The 22,398-nt window shown below is 40.7% G+C and overlaps 1 protein-coding gene across 3 annotated transcripts in view; it reads right to left on the bottom strand.

The window, feature by feature from the left end:
- SETD3 (SET domain containing 3, actin histidine methyltransferase) overlaps nucleotides 1–22,368 on the bottom strand; it is a 63,659-nt gene extending 41,291 nt beyond the window's left edge. For 2 of the 3 annotated variants that reach the window (XM_040600069.1, XM_040600068.1), the window contains exon 1: nucleotides 22,234–22,368. The gene's annotated coding sequence lies outside the window, so the exon portion shown is untranslated. Of the gene's footprint in view, nucleotides 1–21,178; nucleotides 21,320–22,233 lie in introns of all 3 variants that reach the window. The other variant, XM_040600070.1, reaches the window with a different exon arrangement.
- Between the last annotated feature and the right edge of the window lie 30 nt (nucleotides 22,369–22,398).

Here is a 22,398-nt window from a genome sequence, read left to right as displayed (position 1 = left end):
ATTCCCTTTTGCTTGGCACTGGTGAGGCCACGTTTAAAGTACTGTACAGTTTGGGGCCATACAGCACAAGAGATACATCTGTGAAGGCCATTAAAATAGCAAAAGGGCTGACACATGAGATGAAAGACATGATGAGGGAGGTGGGTTTGTTCTGTTTGAAGAAAAAAAAAAACAACAGCCCATACTGCCTTCAACTATGTAATGGGGAGTTACACGAAGGGTGGAGGCAGATTTTCTCAGGCAAGCACAGCAAAAGGTCAACAGGCAACAGTCACATGATGCCACAAAGGATATCCCAAACAAGAAAACTGGCCATAAGGGTGACCGAATACTAGAACTGGACAGAGATTTAACAGCATCTCCAAGGAACCTTGGAGAATTAAAGTTTGACTTGGCACGGCCACAAGCAACCCGATTTACCTTTGAAGATAAAGCAGAAAATTGAGCCTCTCAATCTCCAGAGGTCCCTTTCCATCTACATTTTTCTATGATTCTACGTGTTGCTGCAGCTGATGTTTTCATCTCTACACAGGCAGTCTATGCAGTCTATATGGTATGTAATATCTTCCTGTACAGTACAGAAGATTCTATGTTCAGTTACTTTGCAGTGAGAGGAGTGTCAGACACAATTCAGGTAACTTTGGCCATCTGAAAGATATTAACTGCCTGAGTCATCAAGATCACCTCAGTCATAGCAGCTTTATCACACACTGCACAGTAAAATCCATAAAAGTGCTAAAAATCACTGTATAGAAGTAGTACTTTGGATTCCAGGTGTTCTGAGCTCCCTGTATATATAAAAGGGACCCTTTTATCCTCAGTCAGTGCAGCTAGCTTACCCAAAATGAAATGTTTACTCTCATATTCTACCAAATGCTCTTTGGCAGCTGGTATTAATACTAGAATGTATTGACCAGCAGCTGAAAAGCTGCTTCTCCACACCAACCAAGGCTGAAACAATTGCAGTCTATATGTTAAGTAACTATATGGCAGATCATTTAAATACAAATGCTATTCGTTACAAAAATTCTAGTGGGAAAGGTAGATAATCTGTCTGCTTTCATTTTCTATTAAGATTAGAGTGAACAAGAAACTGCCAAGCCCAAGGCTTATTTTAAATAGTAACTTTGAATGATTAGAAAGCAAGTTAAGGTTAATATTGTTAACTTACTAACTCAAAATTAAAGGAGCTTAAAACGGATGGAAAAGACAACACTTCCTAATAAAAGGGAAAAAAATATAAGGCAAAACTATAAGATGTTTTCAAAAAGAAAGGCAAACCAACCTAACTCATCTTCCAACATTAAACACAGCGCAAGGAAGACTGAATACATGGAGACTGTGAAGTCCTGGGGCACCCCCCCCCCCCTTCCATTTTATCTCTCTCTAGCAGATATCAGAGGCTCAAACAACCCATCTGCACTGCTTGATGTTAATCAATCCCCGTTGAGTTGCATAACTGACTTTTCCCAATACAGTTTCTACAATGAAAAGCCCTTGTACAGTATGGTAACGACAGATCCCACCGATTCAAAGTGGGAATCACACTGGCTGGTCACATCCCTTTAAGTTTGTAAACGAACCCCGGACATTGTGTTGAAGGACAGTGCTCTACCACAAGCAATTACATTTGATACGAGAATTTACAACATTTTTCAGCTCATATGAAGCGGAGAATAATGCTCATTATGAGATCCATGTTGAATTTATAATAGTAAAAATTTGAAATAGGATTAACATAAATAGCCAACCTGCCATAATATAGTGTAAGACAAAGACAAAGAAGAACAATACCAACAAAAAAAGAACGTAGAAAAGTGTACTTTCAGGGTCTTCCCATTATACTCTTTCCTCCCCGCCCCCCGCAATGTTCTCATACTTGTAAAAAAGATAAATAGAGTTCTTGGTACACAAGGCTAACTTCACAAAGACTTTATTTGCACATCACCTATTCACTTGAGCGCTCCCTTCTCCCATATGCCACCCTGTTACATTTATTTTAGACCTTGCTGCTCTTAAAAGAAATCAAATCAGATGGGTCTGTAATGGATCCAACAGCAGGTTTGGGGACAGTCCAAAATCTTCATGGCAAGAATAATGCAGTTCTGTGTTGAGTCATACAAATGGTTTTCTACGCTCCCTCTAAGCACAATCCCCCGCATCATCAGAAAATTAAAGCACTCACACAGTATATTCCATGTTACAATGACATGTTATGATGACATATAGTTTATATCAATCAAGATGCTCATAAATATTAAGATAAGTTGAACAACTGAAATTCTTTTGAAGGATCTTCGTTCCTCATTTATAAAAGCAAAGTATGTTTGCCAACCAATAAATTGAGGAAAAGTAGTCTTAAGTGTTCTGTATATACAACTACCAAAATACTGCAAGCTTTTTTCTTTTTTTAAGTTGTATTTAGGGGAAGGATCTGCTTGGAATACGAACATCCATTGGTAGATTTTATGAGAAGAAAAAAACCTAGATAACTGTGCACTTACGTGTGTGGAGGCATAGAAAGTGCCACCATGCAATCAGAACAATAATACACCGATACATAAAGCTGTACGAACATGGTACATGGTCAGCACTAAATATTGAATTTTTCCCCATATGAAACGTGTTAGTAGCAAGAACCTACTTTTGCAGTGAAAGCATTGCCAAGACTTACATCTAAAGGTAAAGCTGATTTTGGAATATGCGAAGTTCAGCTTCCCAAATATGACAAAAAGAAAAAAATTGAACAACACTTAGTATATGCTTTACAGTCGCAGGTGAATATTGTTTTAGAGACCAAAAAAAAATAAATATCTCTAGCTGAAATCTGCGCTACACAAGTCAGAAATTCAAGGCTAGTACAAGATATGTCTCAGCTCCTGCTGCTCAGATAACATGCAGCAAACATAGGAAAAAACAAGTTCAGTGAACACAGCTCATGAGATTGATGGCACCACAATCAGAAATGCATTTTTTCAGTTGGATGCTACCAGTACGTGAACATGAAATAAGCTCTATAAGTATCTTCGCTCTCTCCTTTGATGCATGTATCTTGTTTAAACTATTGCTTCTTAGTCATCAGAATTTCTATAGAGAAAATATGCTGCATGCACGATTAAATCAGCAAGTCACTCTCACACAAAAAAGCAAAACCAGCAGACTGATATCTTGAGATATCTTGTTATGGAAGTATTTCCTTTTAAGGAATCATCTATCTTGATCAAAACTGTACTTTTTTATCTAATTCCCAATCAGAAAAATAGGTTCCTACATCCTACATTACTTATCTCCATTCACTGCTCAGTTACATAGAACAAATATAACTACTTAAGATCTAATGCATCTGGCAGCTGTATTGTTTAGTAAAAGCCGTAATTTGAAAGGAATTGCTGCTATACATAGCTGTCTGGAAAATGTATTCCAAATACCAACCCAGCAGAGCTGTGCAGCATTAAAAACTAACCATATATTATATTTTATATAATTCAAAAATAGAATATGAAAACTTTTTCAAAATTTCTGAAAACATGCAGCATAATCCAATTTCACATTTGGCAAAAACCAGCTCTGCCATATTTAACCAGCAAATGATGAGTTATAATGATAACGTGAGACTAAATGTGGAGAAAATAAGCATGGTTCCTTTGTAAGATTAGATTTTGTAATTAAAATTACATTAATAAAATTACAGTTCATGAAAGACTTTACAGTCAGATTTCAATTCTATAGAAATTCCTGGAATTCCAAAGAAAGATTCTGACCTTCACAAAAACCAGTATTTTAAAATGTGAAATAAGATTTCAGATATAAGGCATCTTTTTTTTTTGCAAGCGACTAAAACTATTAAGTATGAGCCCATTTCTCAACACAGCAATGAAAAAAGACTGTTTGCCATACATGCATGACAACAGAAGCAGCAATATAAAATATAGCTGCATAACATACAGACAAAAACAAAATAAAAAATCCTTGAAGACTGAGATGAACTGCAGACTTCATAAATATCTGAAGCAGCAGCAATATACATTTCAGGGGAAAAGTGGTTAGGGTGTTTTTTCCTCCCTCCCCCCCGCCCCCAAGTTTGCTTTTCTGGTTGTCTTCTCATGAATATTTTTTAAGTACTATGCTAGGTTTCTTTTCAAATGAATATTGTTGAAAGTTCCTAAAAGCATCTTGCAAAGAGAGAGCATGCTGACAGCAATGATGAATAAGCTTGGTAACATACAACACAGCCACATTTCCAAATATAGTGTAATCAGCTGGCTTGGCAAAAAGACTCATGCCAAAACTGGCAGCGAGGGGTGTAAATGATCCGTCTTCCTCCTTCTAATACTGCTATCAAAGAGCAGTTGTGTTGTATCAGACTTTGAAATCGTTCCTACATCACACAAAAATAACGCTTTAATGAGCTGTAAAATACAAATATGCCTCCTCTTGAATTACAGCTTTAAAAATTGAGCATGTTCACCTAACAGCTTTAGAAGGTAACCATGAAAATAGCATGTGTTTGGGTTTTTGTTGGTTGGTTTGGGGTTTTTTTTGGGGGGGTCAGGGGGAGAGTGGGGTGGTGGTTTTGGTTTTGAGGTTTGTTTTGCAGTTTTTCGGGGGTTGTGTTTTTGGGTTGGGTTTTTTGTTGTTGTGAGGTATTTTGGTGGGTTTGGGATGGGTTTGTCATTTGGTTTTGGTTTTTTTGTTGTTTTGTTTTGTTTTTTTTTTTAAAAAGACATGACTGCTTAAACATTTTAAGAAAGTTGATACTTATGGTATTAGTGAACTTGGACTACATTTCCTTATGGAAGCAATGACAAGGATGATAAAATATAGATCTTCCTAAACAATACTTCAGAAAAAAAATAATATCCATTTAATCATTAACAACCCTGCCAGCTTTTCACATATACATAGACCACCAATAAGTTCATTGCAACACTACATAGAGCTGCAGTTAAGTTTGACAGAAAAAAAAAAATCCATCATAAGGCACTATAAAGATATCTACCTCTCATTCACCAGTTAAAAATAAAAACTTGCAAACTTTGTTACAGAATTGTGAATGCAATCATTGTACTAAACAAAAAACAGATCAATTTTCATGTATTTAACAGTGTTAGTTTTAAAAAAATTATCCAACATGATGCCGAATATATTAAGTCTGATTTCTTCTGGATATGCACTCCCTTTCTCATACAGGCCTTTTCCAACGGTCCCAGAATCCCTGCAGTGCTCTCAGTTACCTTCCCCGTCTCTTCCAGGACTCCACGTTGCTTTCAGTTCCACCCCCACCCGTGACCTTAATAGCCAGGCAGCAGCATCTTTTGCAAGTTTATATAGTTATTTTGCAGGTATAACTGCACACACAGGACAAACATCAGCCCACATGTTGACTAAGAAACAGGCCCAGCAGATAAACTATTCTCAACACAGCTTTTCTCCTCTAGTAAGTGGACCAACTTATGTCTGAGTTCTCCCACTCTCAAAGCTGATTAAAAACAGCTAGCATGTTGACGGACAAAGCAGGAAGAATCCACCAGCAGACAGAACTAACATGTTCCTATAAGCCTTATTTGTTTAAGCTATTGCTGTTTACTTTGCAGAGTAGTAAACCAGCTACTCAAAAAATCTGCGGAGTTTTTACAGTAACCACCAAGTTAGGAATTCCTACAGCAAGAGTTATCCCTTCAAGTTTAACTTTGCTTCAAGGACTCAGTATATTCCAATGCAGTATCTTAACATTGTATCTTCTTTTAATTCAGATCCTTGTCGGTGCTAATTACATTATGTTCTCATTATGTAATAGTTCCCACCCCACGCATCTTCTTGGCATGTACTAGCACAGAAGGTGAGGGGTGCAGATCTAGAATCAGTATTAGAAGGACAGATATGGGTCGACAAGGGCAGACAAGGAGAAGACAAGGGAATTCTCAAGCCATGAGAAGAGCACGGAGAGGTGAGTATAGTAGGTGGCTGTGGGATATGTTCCTTGGCTGCATTGAGAGGGAGGACAGATGAGTAGGATGCACAAAAACCAGGCTTGCAAATTTTTTTCTAGTTTGATTGCCTAGACTAAGTCATTTTCCCCTCTACTTCAGAGAGGGAACTGTATCATCTCTTATATCAACATATGCTAAGCAGCCAGGGTCTTGAGGGACAAGCTTAATGCTTACAGGCAATTGACAGTTGTCCAATCTATATGTAGAGCACAATATTACACTTGATATGACCAGGCTTACAGGGAATGTGATCTTTTGCTTCCACTGATGAAGTTTTTTTCTCCTAAACTTGAATCTTATGACTGTGGGTACAAAGATAAATACATTTTATAGCAAAATAGAAAGTATGAAATCAAGAAGTGTAAGAACAGTGTGGGTGGAGGAAGAGATCTGTGATCTTTAAGAAAAATTCAGCTTATACATTTACAATGAACACTATGTTTGCTTGTGAAAACCACCTACATCATGTCACTTGGAAACCACATAACACTCATCACTCCTAAGGTATTAATCTAGATGTTCCTACTAAATAAATGAGTAATTATTTACTGATTCAATCCCTTTCCCCCCCAACTCTCAATCTCTCACCTTCCCTGTACTCCACCCCTTCTCTTCTTGCTATTAATTCTCCTTTCCCACCCCCGCCCTTTCCTTTTTCTTTCATTTCCTCTACAAACCTACCCCAAAAGCTCCACTAAATACAATGTCATTGCAGTTCACTGTGTGTACCTTCTTTCTCGGGCATGTTTCTGTTCTATTTAAGTTGTAAGCCCTTTTGGAAGTGAGGACCTCCTGTGATTATAGAAGGCTTATAACAAGGAGAACTTTGGTTTTTTTCTCTTTTCTTCCAAACCGGACCTTAAGTATTGCCATAATACTGATGACAATGTTGACAAAAATGACTACAGAAAGCACTAAGATTAATGATATAAAAGCAAATACTGTTTCCACTTAAAATACAATTTGTGTTTCCCAAGAACTCCCTTAGCTGTTATACTATACCCGCACGATTTCCTTCTTTAAGAGCTAGCTTTGATACACTTGCTCCCTGCGACAAGATGCTGTACTGCGCATCAGTCCAATGCACAGTCCCACTAATACAGCACCCTAGGTTCTTCTGCTCTCCCAAAACAACTTGCACCCCTCAAAAGTCAGTTCTTTCCTGCTAGTTAAGAAAACTCTGTAAACTCTCTTCTATACAATATAGGAGTAGTACCATGTTTTCATCTGATCATCAAGTCCAGAATGCCATCTCCAGCAGCAGCTTACGGCTCCAGACACACGTGTTCTGCAGGAAGAGGGCAATCCCAGCACACACATATATTGGTTATACACTGCAGTTCTCTTCCAGTTCCATCTTATGAGATTCTGCTTATGGTTCCTCCCTCCTTTTCTAGTCTCTGCTCCCCAGATTCAAGCCCCTATAAATTCACAGGGATTCTTCCTCGCTCTTCTTAATTAAAAAAGACTTACCACATGCCTGAGTATCTTCCCATCTCTAAAAAACAATACTGAGTAGCATCCACCATCTCCTGGAGGAACAGTGAGAACAGAAGCTGCTCTACTGTTTCTTTTTAAAGCCTACAGTTTTCATCCTCATCTTAGTCTTCTTTATTTCTCTTCTCCCCCCACCCTGTCTTTTACCAGAGGAAAAGTAACAATAACAGCAACCAAGAGCAGGTATTAGAGAGCTACAGGAAAAGCATGACAGAAGGATTTTTCTCCAGTAGGTTCATCCAGCTTCTTGTAGCCCAAGCTGCAATGCAGTAAACTTCCCTTCTTCACGATGTTGTGAAGTTACCCAAATCAGCTTCTACTTCATACCAAATTTCAGGTTTATTTTCCTTTCAGAGACCTGATTTAGCCACATGACCCATTTGTAATGGGACTTTGCACATTTCCTCTCTCAGATAAAGCAAAGGCAATAAGCTGTCCCTACCACTTAACAGTAACAGTCTTCTTGAGACAATCTCTCTGCAAGCTTCATGTTTTCTGATTCAGGTATTTCCTTTCCACACCTTTTCTGCTCTTTCACAATCAGTTAGCAGATGGACTTTATTCCCTTTAGGAGGGAAAATTACGTTTTACCTCTGTCTCCACTCTATGGGCTATTTGCTTCTCCCAAACATGTATTTTCTTCAAGAAACCTACCAAGCCAGTGGTTGTAAGCTTCACTGTATTAACTGATTAAGAATAAATTCTTAAACACTGAACAGGTAAAAACAACGAAAGGAATTTAAAAAAAAAAAAAAAAAAAAGAAAAAAGGACCAAACCAGAAAATGCCTCTCAGGTTTTCACTAATGAAAAGAACTTACTGGCAAAAAGAAAAGTCATTAGAAATACATACTTATATTCTCGATGCTTACAAATGAATGCTTTATTTCTCTTCCTACAGGATAGGTTGGAGTAGAGTTACAGTATATGCATTTGCCATCACTTTAGAAGCAGTTAGCGTCAACCAAGTACATCAAAAACCATTGTGAGATAACGTTTTTGCTTTTGTACTTATTCAGAAAAATTCAGTTCATGCAAAGCATCTGTTTTTCAAGATCCTGCTTTTACTTAATTCTACAGCTGGGCTGTTTACTAAGGCATAAGGCAGTTGCATGATTGACTTGTATTTCAATAAACCCAGATGCAAAATACATTTTTGATTGTGAGAACATTTCTTACATATTTTATGCTGGAAGAGCTGTTTGCTGTGACTGTGTAATCCCAAAAGCAACCCCCTCAATATATACAAGAAACTTCAAAAAAATTTAGTCCACAAAAGGAATGAGATTAGTTGTCAAGAGCTATCCTCCCAATGTAGCTCTTGGGACCTTCTACCTCTGTCTCCACTCTATGGGCTACTTGCTTCTCCCAAACATGTATTTTCTTCAAGAAACCTACCAAGCCAGTGGTTGTAAGCTTCACTGTTCCTTGCAATAGGCACAGTATCATATCAAAAGTACAATCACTTAAAATTAACTGATTAAGAATAAATTAGTAATTAAGAAAATTAAGAAAATTTTCCCAAACAGTAAAACCATAAATACAGAAGTGTTAATACTGCCCCAAATCTTTACTAGCCAGTATGTTGTAGCTATGCAAGACTTACCATTAAAAGAGTTACTTTGGTTTTAACTTTTATCCTGTACACATACATCAGAAAATAACACACTATACAACACTTAATTTCAAATGTTCACATGCTAAGACATGAACTAGTATGTGTTGCCTTTACCTGTGCTTAAACTGATTTGTAAAGATCCAAAAACTCCATAAATTTCCAAAATACTCCTGCGATGGCTTAACACAACTCCTTCTACTTCCTGTTGCAATGTGCCAATGCTCAAAATCACTTTAGTGCATCATTTCAGACAGTGACGTCTTGAACCATGCTAGCATGCTCACAGTTTACTTACTTCACAGGATAAACACAGAAAAGTCACTAAAACTACTTTATGTAAACCTTAATATCAACCATGAACTATGCAATCAAGAACTAGGTTTTGCTTAGAGACAGTAAGAAAATCAGTCACTGCTGATGACTATGAAGGCATGAGGAAGAGTTAAAATTCAACATGAACACTATAGCACTCATTGCTGTAAAGTGAATAACTAAGAGCAGAAGTTTAGGCCCCATTCAAGACAGCTGACATACTTGGAAATTTTGACAAAGCCTTGCATGCAATTAAAAACTTTTGGATGACAGTACCTAAGCACACATCATTTCAATGGAAATTGCTTTTTTAACCCAAAATGTATGTTTCACATTGGTCAGCCCCCACTATCTTAGACACTAAGAATCATAATAATTTTAATCACCAAAAAAAGAGGCAGCACCTCTTCTAAGGGGTGAAAGAACTTCTAACAATAAGTTAACCCATTCCTCCATGTATTACTAGAGGGGAAGAAAAAAAAAGTATGTGGCATCAGATACATATTTTGTATGTAAGTTCTCTAGAACTTACAGAAAAGATTGGATGCATATTGGATATATATCACTATATACTACTGCATCTACTTCACGTAACAGCTAAAGCAGCAGAAACTGACCCTGGCTGAAGAGCAAAAAAAATATTCTTGGGTATCACTGCATAGTTTTGTTTTGTTTTGTTTAAGTCCTTTTTTAATTGCATTGTAGTCAATGGCATAAATAATACAAAACTAGGCAATAACATATATTCCAATTAACTGGACCATCTCCAAGGAAGGGATTTAAAGCTGAAGATGCTTAATGCCAAGGCCTACTGTTTAATTGCAACAATAATTCCAACTAAGTGGCATGCCCTCAAGCAACCTAATAGCAATTGGGCTCACAATTGTTTCTACGCACTGAAAAAATTTCCGATCAGTTCTGTTTATTTTTTGTCTTAACACTTGCCTACCCTCTGCTTTCCACATATACTGCAACTCCAATATGACTTAACTGTTGCATGCTAGGCTGCTCCTTTCCAGTCAGGTAATTACATAGGCCCATCATACTGACAACCCACACCTCCAACCATGGCACAGGCAGCAGATCCTATAAAGGTGATTGCCACAGTCCCTGGGTCCTTCTAATGTAACTAATCCACGCGTTGAAGTTCCTCCTCCAAGCAGATCGTTGATACAGATGTAACTGTACATCAGATAAACCACCTCCTTTTCACTCAAAAGGACTTCCTACCAACACTGTCTTTGCAATACTTACATGAAGTGACAAAAAAGATCTTGCAAATCTCTCTAATGAAAAGGAGGAAGGAAAGATGACATCCACAGCAATAAACAATTTCCTACAAGCTTTGAGACCTGTTGTGTGCCATGTGGCAGCATATGTGATTCTTGCCCTCAAAATGAGTTTCATTATATATTCACGTCTTGTAACAACTTAAATTGGTTGAATGTTTCAACACCACTGCTGGAACCAAAAAAAACCACTTAAGGACCTATATTTGGACACTGGATTGACACTACCCAGCATGCCCAATTAAATTGTGCTTGAAGTTATAAATATCTGAATTCAGCTACAGTTTTGTGTTGTTTCCTGGAATACCCTGTCCTTACAGAAGAGAATCTAAGCAGTTTTAAAATAACTGCTGTATTTTTCTCTAGCTAAGAGAAAAGCACAGCTGTTCCATCAAGCTTCTGCCCACAGCAGATTAACTCCCTAAAGGTACACTCAGAGATGGTGCTGCTGGCACTTCACCCTGACCAGCAGTGCTTAGGATCACTATCAGACCACAGTGAACAAAACACACCTGAATGGTACCCAAAGTGTCTATTTAATGCCAAGGATTTCCAGACTGCAGCTTGGAACCACCGTAAGAACTAATGCAAACAAGGAAAACATAACAGTACGGAGAAATCCAGTGGGTATTTGTGTGCCTTTTCTTAACCGTTCTAGGATACGCGACAATATCTATGCCAGTTAAGGTGCCTGCTGCTAAATCATGCGCCTTGTCCAATTCTCAAAGACACCAGGCAGCTCATGTTGAAGGAAGATTGAGTTCATGGTAGTAGGGAGGAAAAAAGAAGCTTGGAGTGGCACTCCACCTCCAGGAGTGTGTGCTGCACTTTTTCAGAACCACACTGTGCACCCAGAGCAGGAAGGTCCACTGCGATACCAGCTAGCTGTACATATGTGTATCTCTCTATATATAAATATCTGTCACTGGTCATTCTTGGAAATAACTAATCAGCATTACAATAATTCATTCCATATGTACCCACATGAAGTTTGAGGAAAATTGAGCTCTGTTACAGGGTAAGGTCATACAATGATTGCCAATGTACAAATTGTAGCAACGCACAGATTTACTGCGATGCCATAATAAAAACACCTCCAGAGTATTTCTTAATAGCTCAAATAAAACACTTTCCCAATAAAATTATTACACACCCCACCTGCCCTATAGCAAGTGCTAAAGACTAGGGGCTATTTTTGCAGAGGAACCCTCACTGAAAGGATCAGAGCCCTCAAGCCCAGTTACAATTACACTTCAAGATGCTGTAATTTTAGTGTCCCTGGAAAACACCCATGGCACTCAGTGTTTCTAAATCCCAGAAGAATCCTATTCTGACAGTTTAGAGAAGAACTTCTGGCAATATTTAAGTGCTATGCACGTTGTAAAAAAATATATTTAAGATGCTTCTGCTATGAATGCCTAACAAGTGATGTAATTGAGGGTTTAACAACAGTTGGAAAGCCTTCCAAACCCACTTGCCTTAAGCTCACTCCATATCTAGTGGTTAAAATGGTGATTATTCTAGCAAGCGTGACTAGAAGTTTGAGATTATGTAGTGGCAGTTTTCTGATCTTTTTATTCTAGACCCTGAAAGTGAAGGAGCAAGTTCCTCCAAGCCCCTCTTTATCTTCTGGTGTTCAGTTGGCAACATGAGCTCTTGGTCTCCCCCATGTTTACTCAAACTAGTAACACTGCAGTGGTTTGAAAAAACAAAGCTTTTAACACTGGCGTTTACTGGGCTCTCAGGAACAAGAAAGATGCAGCAATCCTGTTACTTGCCTTCACCCCTGAGCTTTCGGATGTCTGATAACGTAATAACCAAAATGTATACAGACCACAACATCAGCTGTAAACTGCCATCAGCTTCTCAGAAATTGAATCCTCACAATTCAGAAGAACTATGGTAGAACTTCTTGGTAGCGCTTTTTTTTTTTTGTATGTTTGGGTGTCAAAACAGACCAAAGCAGAAATATTCTCGACATTTATTTTAGCACACACGTTACAGAGTAAATGCATTGCCCCCTGCAGTCCCAGAACCCATCCAGGAAGGCCAAACAAACCACTTTCTAAACAAAGCCCTCTTCTCTGTATTAACGGAGAAAGATTGAATAGCATCTTTCCACAAGATAACTGCCTCAAGTATACTAACGTACTGTTAACATGCCTGCTGAAAACCAATTTTACTGCCCTGCCTTATTCAGATACAAACAACCAGCCATGTCACCAAGCTATTCCTTCAAGCCCCAGGCAGACCATACACCGAAACTCCAGAGTAGGGCTGACCAGACTACTCAAGCAGTATTCCAAAGGGTTCAGATAATGGTTGCAGCTCCTTTCGGTAGACCCTGCTACAAACCCCTATAAGCCTGGGTTCACTTACCTCTGACCTCTCCAAAGTGAGACTTCAATGTTCTTAATTTTTAACTACCTGCATTCCTGTTTTCCTGAGGCTATCTCATTCCTGCACAGCCAGCACAGATAATCCACTTGCTTCAGATTCCAGTAGTTTGTACTTTCAACAGTCCCAGGCCTTTGAAGACCTAGCACCTTTCCATCTCATCTCAGACCTGCATGGCTTTCTGTGCCATAGCGAGGAGCCACAGCTCAAGAAGCAGCCTCAAGGCTGCTGCCACAGCTGGAGCCCTCTCTCCTTCACCAGGAACACTGCTATTTCTTCTGCAGCAAAGGACCATGAACTGGACATTGCATTACCCAGCAAGCCACATCTGCAACACTTGCAAGATGAAATTTATATCTATCAGTCCAGAATGAAAATTTGTTCCTACCTAATATCTCAAGAGCAAGGGAAAAAAGCAGCAGCATGACCCCTGACAAGACTGGCTGTTAATGTTAATATTCTGTTCCCCAGTTCTTGTAGCTAAGCTTCTTGCTTCCACAAATAGAACCACTATCTACCAGTCTGGCAAATTTCTAGATAGAGGTGACTTCCACTCAGGCCAAGCAATTCTTCCTTAGAGAGCACAACCGACAGAAGTAAATACAAACACAGTGACTGTTACAATAGAGAAGCTGCTCCTGATGTCTTGTTGCAGGTGATACTGGTAAATCTCTATCCACCAGAGAAAAATGCATTCTGGGAGCAACAGTACTTTCTGAAACTAGACTGCTCACATCCTATGCCTTAGGCCACTGTGTCACATACTGTCAGGGTAGAAGTCTGCAGAGATGTGCTCAAACCAGCTTTTTGTTATTAACCTGATCTGGCATTTCTGAGAGTTTTCTGGAAGAGATAAAATTTGTATCTTTACAGAAGGTAAAATGTTCCTCAGAGCTGCACAGAATTTTTCTTCCTTTGAGTACAACAGTAAAACAAATAAAAGCTGCATCACTATGATAACTTCCAACCTGCCAAGTAGGTATACACTGTACCTTTAAGACTAAAACCACTGTTTACTAGAGTTTGCAAAGTTCTTGGCTGTTCAGTTCATAACTTCGCACTATACCTCCAAACCACTTGCAGAGACCAACTTCGAGACTCCACAAAATAAAACAAGTACTTACTGCATTAGGCTATCATTTCATTTTAGACTTCTAAATGCCCAAACTCAAAAGTGCAATGGGACAGTATTTTTATATTCAGGCATGGATTCAAAGACTTAATAAGCCAGCGAAACAGGTTGTACAAGCCAGACATCCTACAGTGACAGAAGGAAATCACAACAGTATCTGTCATTGCTGTGAAAGCAGGAATGCTATTTTTTAATCGAGCATTAAGAAATGCAAAAATTGTCATTTCATGAACCCTTATAGAGCTTACTATTATTCCCAAGCATCAGTTGGGAACAAAGTCAGAAATAACTGCTTGAATGCTGACTTTCAGAAAAAGGGGCAGAGAACAGATACCAATCTGAATCTGACAACCACATGAAAACCTAACAGTCATTTTCTGCAACTCTAAGCTTTACAGTTATATCACTGTCTTCACTGTACCAGCACACAAAGCCTCTCAAATTGGTCTGACAACATCCATTTTACTTGCTCCTGACTGACAGAATCAGGTGCGGCATAGTCCAGAGGGAATGGATGCTTCTCTATTTTAAGGAGAGTTAATACATTAATATGCTATCAATGCAACTCTGTTTAGCAAAGTGGAAGATTAAACACTGTAGATGGTCATCCAAAGTAGACAGCCATTTTTCTTTTTTTACCGGCCAACCTTTGCTACTTTCTGCAAGTCAAAAAATACTATTCCAGCATGCAAGTTCCTCAAGGAAAGGAATTCATCCATACACAGCTCAGCTTCCTGCTGAGACCCCCTTTATTTGGGGAAGGCAGAGTCCAAAGAAAAGATTATTCAGTTGCAAGATCACACACACTTATATGAGAACCTCCAAACACTGAGACATACCAGGAATATCCAAACCCAGGCAGTATTACCCTTCAGAGTGAGCAGTAGTAGCTATAAATGTGCTGCTGGATTACAGAGGTTAGTGATGGAGCACCACAAAAAGACTTGTTGAAATGTATTAGTCTCATGAAATTCCTGAAATCTAGCAGTTCTAGTCATGCCACCTGGAAGCTCAGACACCACCCAGATGCCACAGCCTGCATAAGGCATATTGACCCAGAAGGTTGTGAGCCTATTTTGAAAAGTCAGGCTTGTTTTTGTAGAAACCTAAAAACTGGACAAATGGGTCAGAGGTTTTCAGATACACACTGGTAGCTATTTCCTAGTAACATGTTCAACAAGAAACACCCTATGCAGATGCATTAAAGAAATGCTTTTGTATCAAGGGTTCAATCAGTAGAACTGAATAAATTAACCTGCAAATAGGTACAGGGTGTTTCCAGCAAACATTAGAAGATCTGAACATTGTTATTGTTAGTTTTGAAGAATTAAGACAACCAACTTTGTGAACATTGATATCAACCTCTATTCTGTTCCATCAATAGTCAATGGAAGAGTATATTGAGACAATTCATTGATACATCCCAGTTAAAGTCTGGAAAAGCTATTTTAAAATATCAGAGTAAGTGTAGTTGACTATCAAAGCAGTAAAACACAACTGTTTTCTGACAAAATTCAAACAAAGAAACAGAAGATGGGGAAGCAGGGCCAGGGGACCTAGGAGGAAGTGAGACACTGAGCATGCAGGGATGGGGTCAGGAAAGTCAAAGCCCATCTGGAACTGAATTTGGCAAGGCACATGAAGTACAGAAAGACAGTAAGAATGGCTTCTACAGGTGCATCAGGAACTAAGGCAAGAGAAGACTAAGGCAAGGTGTGAGCCTGCTGCTGAACGGAGGCAGAGGACCTGGCAACAAAGGACACAGAAAAGACTTCAGTACTTTGTGCCTTCTTCACTGATAAAATCTGCCTTTACGAACCCCAGGTCCGGAGACATGGTGTAAGGAAGACTTACGCTCTGTGCAAGTGGATCAGGAAAAGAAACATTTAAACAAACTTAAACCCCCCATGTATCTATCTATCTCACAGAATCTCACATTGAAAGGGACCACTGGAGGCTGACTCGTTCAATGCCCCTGCTCAAGCATTGCCACCTAGAGTCAGCTGCCCAGAACCATGTTCAGATGGCTCTTGAACATTTCAAAGAATGAAGGCTCAGTCACCCTCACAGCAAAAAAGTGTTTCCAGATATTCAGAGGGAAGGTCCTCTGTTTCAGTTTGTGTCCATTGCCTCTTGTCCTGTCACTGGCCACCACTGAGAAGAGCCTGGCTCTGTCTTCTTTGCACACTCCCTTCAGGTATTTATACACAGTGAGGAGATGCTGCTGAGTCCTCTTTTTCTCTAGGCTGACCAGTCCCAGCTCTCTCAGCCTCTCTCCATATGAGGAAAGTCCCTTAATCATCTTAGTGGCTCTCCACCGGACTCTCTCCAGTAGCTCCATCTCTCTCTTGTATTGGAGCACCCAGAACTAGACACAGTACTCCAGGTGTGGCCTCACCAGTGCTGAGTGGAGGGAAGCAGTTGAAGCAAGTGAACTTGGAAGCCGTTCCCAAATATATGAAGGGCAAGTGATTGGGAATAGTCAGCATGGATTTATGAAGGGGAAGTCATGCCTGACCAACCTTGTAACCTTGATGGGAGAACAGTGGATGCTGTTAATCTCTATGTTAACAAGGCTTTTGACACTGTCTACCAGGACATCCTCATAGACAAGCTGATGAAGTACGAACTAAGTAAGTGGGCAGTGAGGTGGCCTGAAAACTGGCTGCACTGCTGCGTTCAAGAGGTTGGGATGAATGGCATAAAGTACAGCTGGAGGCCAGTCACAGTGGCATACCCCATCCCAGGGATGAATACTAGGACCAACACTGTACACCATCCTCATTGATGACTTGGACAATGGGATAGAATATACACACAGATTCACAAATTATATAGTTGCAGTCACTAACACACCGTTCACTTGCATTACTTAGAAGCAAATCTGCAGAACTAGATCTTTTAAGTCATCCTTGTCAGAAATATTTCAATACAAAAGCTCTTAAACCCAAAAGCTGCTTCTCCCAGCACCTGAAGTTATTATATGACTACATCTATAAACTCTGCCATCAAGTAAAGATAGCCAAGCGGCTCCAAGAATGGCCACAAAGACAGTTAATCCAACCCCCCCAGAAGGCCTGGTAGGGGCAGGAAACAGCCTGCACTTCATGCTTGCTTGTCACCTTCCCCTCCCTGCAAAGTAACTCACATTCCCTTAAATCATCATCAGAAAGGGCACACTGAGCAAGACCCAGCATATGGGAGATATTGGACTGTCAACACAGGTTACATGGAATTGGAAACCCACGCATCACATCCTCTTCCTACTTCGCTAAAACAATACTACATGAAAACTTCGGGCACTGGTGCTATAAAGCATTAAAAACAAAGGAAGACTCTGTGTTTCTGCTAACTACTTGCTAAGAAATACAAGCAGCATTCTCAAGGTAACAGAGTTTTACTAAGCACTACATAATTCCATTACTGTGTATCATATCCTAAAACATATGCAAATATATAAAACACAAAACCTAACAATTGATCCACATGGAAAAGGTTAGAATCGGACTGTAACAGAGTAGCCCCAGAGATGGACTCTCCTCCTTTCAGTGCAGGCTGCTCACACTCTTAAAAGAAATCAGTGAAAAGCAGCATATTAAAACTGAGTCCATCTTCAGCTACAAAAAAAATTTTGGCCTACATTAAAATACTGGCTGAAAACCACACTACTGCTCAGGCACTTTCAGGACAGGTCAGCCGATTCTTCCAGAGATACTGGGAAGACATCCAAGAATAAAAGAAAACAGGAAGTAGATACTAATCTGTTACCCTGATACATAACAGCCTTTAACTTTGGGCTCAAAAAGTCCTTGTGAAAAGTAAAAGAATTCTCTCAAATTAGAAGTTATATTCTATTTTGACTCTTAATAGGATATTAGCAACTACAGTCTCAGAAACATGCCTTTTGCTTTATATCTGCCTTATGTATTGGATGTGGCCAGCTTTGGAGCATGTAAACACCTGTTCACATGTACTCACTAGAGATAATACTGATCTTAAGCACAGTCATTCACATCTCAGCATGCTTCAGTCCAGGCTAGAAAGACAGGTGGAATCCTCCTGGCAACTGACAGATCTGCTTCTCTAGCCTGGTAACAGATCCCAGAACTGAAATGCAAGACTTCAGCACTGATTCTCCCTCATTTCAAAAAAATAAAAAGTATATAGTAGGCTTGCTGAACAGAATGGGACGTGGTAAAGGACAGCGAGGGATAGATGGAGCAACTGGAGTAGTCATTTGGTGGAAGAGATGCAGGCGAGAGCTGATGTAGGGCAGAGTAGCTAAAAACAGAAAAAGGGAGCAAAGAAGGTTACAGCAGAGGAAGTACAAGAGCAGGAATGCAATGTTAAAACACTTTTGGGCACTGAACTTGCCTTTTAATTACTACAGAAACAAGCCTCTTCAAAGTGTAGCTCCAAACACAAGACTAAGGCCAGACAACATTAATGAGGCATTTTTGTGGAACAGCGAAGAACTCCTACTGTACTTTATTAGGATTTCAGAGGTCCTTTCTCATACTTGACACTTATTAGCCTTGGTTAAAACATTATTAGACACCTAAAACCAGGCCTAGGTAGTTGAAGTGTCTCTAATAAGTTAGGGGATTATTAAATTCTGGCCATGCTTTGCTACTATTTGCTATAAAAAGCTGTACAATCGCAGAGGTTCATCAACATTAGCACAAGTCTAAATCACCTGGAAAAGAGGAAAATTAAACCACTGCTACAAACACCTACACTGCAAAGAAAACTTTATTAAGCCTATGTTGGTTTCAGGTTAAGGAAAGAATTACGGTATATAAATATTACTGTGATACTGGGAAGAAGCCACTCTACAGAATAATATCAAAAGAGGTTACTAAAGTCAGCTGAATGTTTATTTGATGTACTTACAAAAAACACCAAATCCAACAAATTTAGCTAATTGCTGGGAAGCAAACTGCAAAAGACATTTAGTCTTATAATTAGAATCAAAGAGAAGACATCCTGACAATATTCTGACTTGGTACTTATTCCTAATCTACTGAAAAAAAAAAAAAGTATCTTGAGCATCCGATCAGTCTGACATTCTCCCCCCAGCCATGACCCACTCTTGAATCTAGTTAGATGCTAAATACAAGACTGCCTCCTAAATTAAATATCAACTTCTGGTAAGAAATTATTAATTTGAAGGTAACAAAATGCTAAAGGGCAAAGAAAAATGGCTATATCCAAGACAACATTCTAAAAAAAGTATGTATTTCATAATTTCATAATTACTATCACTTTTATCAGCTTTCTACTTCTGAACTATTATATTAATCACTATAGGATTGCTCCTATCTCCCCCCACCTTCTATTAAAGTTCTCTTAGGCAGGAGTGCTTCTTAATATAAACACCTCAATCATCTTCTAGGGAAGCTAGCTTACTAACTGCCCCACAGGAAACAACTAAAGCTCGCTCTTAATGATTAAGAACTCCCTTGCCTCTCTTGAACCAGCTCCTCTGACACTATTTGACCAGAAAAAATAATAATATTTACTCTTTGCAGAAAAGAAGCTATTCAACTCCACCACTTTACCAATCTACTTTTGTAATTTCATTTCTTTGCTTGAGTTTAGGTACTCCTGAAGACTCCCAGATTTTTTTTTTCCAAATTCTTTTCAAAAGAATTAATGAAAAAATAACTAATGTACTGTTTTTATTTTCATGTTTCTAAACATTTTTAATTTCGAAAATATTAACCTCACTTTATAAAGTCTAACTTCTAATTCAGAACGAAGCAAGTCACCCTGACTTCAGTTATCAGCATGGATAGACCTAACAGAACAGCCCTGGCCTCCAAAAACACTTGATGCTTAAGCTATGGGCATTGTGATGTGTCCTTTAACAAGCAGTGAGCACTCTGACATTCTGGCAGTAAGATCACTCACACTCCCAATACTCTCAAACTACCTCTTTCTTTCAAAGAGCAACCACTAGAACCCTCATTTGCTGAAAATTACCCAGTGCATCAGTTGTAACTGTACAATCAGCACCACTTCCACAAAGTATGTAATACTTTAGATACAGAGGACATGTCTAAGCTCAATATATTTATTACAATAAAAATATCATCAAGATCTATGCTTTTCCATGCAGCCAGGCATAATATGCCATATTTTTAAGGTATGTACCACACTGAACTTGGAAGTCTATTTCAAGACTTAGCTGACTTCAACTACACATCAGGCGATCTCTAACTGGGAACAGTAACATACAGATACAAACGATTTCAGGGTTTGTGGCATTTTCCCCAACACTCTAAACTTATTTCTAGGCACACCACGCCAAGGATGTATTTTCAATTGTACTTCAACATATACTTCAATCTAGCTTGCTAAGCTTAATTGAAAGTTCTATTAAAGCGCAAGCTGGCATGCTTGAATCTCTACCATATTAAATTACTTAACTGAGCGAAAATATCAGGGAACACCCCCACCTTTGTCGCCATCACGCCTTTTCCTCCGAGAACTTGTACTCTGCCTTACCCTTTCATACTAGGAATCAGATACCGGACATGCAGAATGCTACAGTTGTTTAGTCACCTACAAAATACTATGTTTATAGTTACCAGCTCAAACCAACTGAAAGCAGAAAACACCTGCCAGACATTAAGCCAACTTTGCAGCAATTTTCACAAAACAAAGCTATCACTCGAAGAGACAGGTGCTTACTGCTCAAAGGCAATTTGCTTTCAGCTTTAGCTCGCGATCAAACTTATGTTCCAAGGATGAGTCCATCCAGAAGAGCAGACACAAAGCTTGGGAAAAGAGCAGCCTTGAACTTAGCTGCAAGCGACAACTTCCAAAAGGAAGAACTGAGCTTGTCCCAACAGCTAAATATTGCCTTCGGGTAAAAACCTAAATGCCAGTTTAATTCAAAATTTAGGAAGTTGCTAAGAATTAAAGACAAACGTAACGCACCGCCTCTGCTTAAGCAAGTCTAAGCAAGTGCTGCCGGGTAAGAAGGAAGAAGAGGAAGGGCTCACAAGAAGTTCCGTCTCGGCAGCTGCTGTAGTAGCAGTGGGAGGCTGAAACACCTAGGCTGTTTCAGGAGTAACACCCCTGCAGATAAACAGTTTAAATTATTTATTCTCATTTTAAACGCCACTTTTTTTCCCCTCTGAAGGTTTAACCCCTTTACTGAAGCAGGCTGCAGACCGGGCGAGACAAGGAGAGACACCAGAGCGCTCTTTCCCTGCCAGGGAGTTCTCCGAGGAGCCACGTTCCGGCAGAAAGGCTCCCGAAGCAGACCCCAGCGCTGGAGGTACGGGAGGCTCCCTGGGAAGCTGCAGGAGTAGGAGTAGGGAGTATTCAAAATGTGTCACATATAAAAAAAGGAATTACATCACGGGGAAAGCAGTTTTAAGCCATTTGTTTTACTCTGGTTTCTGATCAGCCTCTCGGGGAGGATGGGACACGGGAAACGAGGGTGAAGTCGCTAACGCCACCGCCTCGCTGACTTTAAACCTCGCAGAGCGGGCTGAGGCGAGACCGAGCGACCCGCGGCGGGGCCGGAGGGCGACCCGGCGCCGGCCCCCCCGGCCCCCCGGCGGGAGGGGGAAGCGCCGCGCCGAGGGCGGCCGGCCCCGCTCCCCCACAGCGGCTCCCCTCGGGGAAGGGGCGGGCGCAGCCCCGCACGCGGAGGGGCGTGACGCGTGGGCGCCCCGCGCGTGGGGTAACGGGCGCCCGGCCCGCCAGGCGAGGGAGGAGGCCGGGGCCGGGGCCGCCGGGGGGTTGGGGGGCGGTGAGGAGGAGGGGGCGGCGAGGCCTGGACCCACGCAGCCTGCCCCGAGGCGACGGCGGAGTGGGTGTCCGAAAAAAGCGGCACCTCCCGCGGGAAGCGAGGCGGCGGGGCGGGCCGCGGCCCCACGGAGGGCCGAGAGGAAGGACCCGGGCCCCACCAGAGCGAGGGGATATGGGCGGGGGGGGGGGGGGGGGGGGCTGCCCGAGGGGCGACCGGCTCAGCCCCGCCTTACCTCCCGCGCGGCGGCAGCTCCTGCCTCGCCTGCTGGGAGTGGCGCGGAGCCCAAGCCCCAAGCGCCGGTCGCCGCTGCCCGCGGGTGAGGAGGCGGCGGCCGAGCTCGCCCCAGCCCCGCACTCCCGGCCCGGCCCCGCCCGCGGTCCGGCCCCGCCCCCTCCCG

This window comes from Falco naumanni, chromosome 7 (assembly GCF_017639655.2).
Source record: "Falco naumanni isolate bFalNau1 chromosome 7, bFalNau1.pat, whole genome shotgun sequence".
Classification (NCBI taxonomy): domain Eukaryota; kingdom Metazoa; phylum Chordata; class Aves; order Falconiformes; family Falconidae; genus Falco; species Falco naumanni.
Note: the sequence above shows the minus strand (reverse complement) of the source record. Positions and strands in the feature narration are given on the sequence as shown.